Raw genomic sequence first — 1,432 nt, forward strand, 5'->3', positions numbered from 1 at the left:
TAATTTATTTATGGCTAGCTAGTAAGTCTGCTGCCGTGAAAAGTGATTTTTGTACATTTGTTAATATCACTTTTCACAGCGTCCCAGCTAGCTAAGAAGTCTCTGCTGTGAAAAGGGATATTAACCCTTTTCACAGCAGACTTACTCAGCCCCCGCAAGCCTGGGGACAAAGTAAGTCCTGGATGGGGTGGTGGATGGATAGGCAGCAGGGGCCAGGGGCGATGAGTGGTGGAGGAGGCAGTGGGGAGCCAGAGCCTGAAACCTGAGGGATGGGGCCCCAGGAAGGAGGTTGAAGCCCTGGGGCCGTAGCCTGAAGCCCTCAGCCAGGAGATGGGGCCTTGCGGACAGGGGACGGGGCCAGACCTGAAGCCTGAAGCCCCGTGGCCGGAGCCTGCCACCCCACCATCCCAGGGCTGAAGCCCGAGCCCCACCACTCCTGGGAAGGTGGGGAACTCACAGTCTGCCTCCAGATTTGTGCCCCAGGTGTCTCCAGAGGGGGGCAGGGCCCAACCCCTGCTGGGAGCCCCAGCAACCAATACCAAGGTGGCACATCCAGAAGCAACAGGGAGGGGCAGCTGCTTGGCCCCCTGGTCACTGCCCAGGAGGCTGTGGCCACAAGAAAAAGCCCCCGGTGGCCGCATGCGGCCACCGTGGCCGCATTTGAGAAACGCTGAGTGCACAGTTACAGGTCAGAACACTATGCGAAACAAAATGTCATCATACTGGCATACCCATGTACTCAATTTACTAGACTAACAAATGATTACATATTAAATTGTGAAACTCAATTAAGTAATGCAAACAATAAAATCATTGAAACTAATTGGGGTTTTTTGCAGCTAATAGGTAATGTAAAAAACCGTGTATCTCTTTGAACTTTTGAAATGGTTTCCCAGGGAATTTTACAAAGATTAGGCAAAATAAATAGGCTTGCACCACCTAGGGTAAAATTCACCCCTCTGCAGAGGCCACTTAGTTCCCACTGAAGCCCTCAAAATAGGATTTAATTTGTACTTTAGTGGGGCTCTTTGGTGAATTTTACCCACAATAAGTAAAAATCTAATTTGATCCAGCAAAAGGAACTACTGAGGGGAACAGTCATCCTGGCTGCACTGGGCTCTTGCAAATCTCCATCCAATCGTGAGCATGTAGCAATGTTTTACTTTGCACAAAGTGCTGATGTTAACAAATACCGTAATAGTGGAAGTAACTTTAACAAAGCATTGCCAGCTAACGCAGCACTTCTGAACCAGCGCTGCTGTTTTCTAAAAACTGTTCTGAAAGTTAATTGTTGAGCCTCACAAAAGTTGGAGTTGGGCAACTGCTTCTGCCAAGGTTAAACTGGGTCAAATCTGGAGCTTCTGACTGGGAGCCAGATTCTGTAGTCCACAGTTGAGCAAAATTCCCATTGAGTTAGACAGGAATTTTCCAT

This window comes from Emys orbicularis, chromosome 2 (genome assembly GCF_028017835.1).
Source record: "Emys orbicularis isolate rEmyOrb1 chromosome 2, rEmyOrb1.hap1, whole genome shotgun sequence".
NCBI classification, from domain to species: domain Eukaryota; kingdom Metazoa; phylum Chordata; order Testudines; family Emydidae; genus Emys; species Emys orbicularis.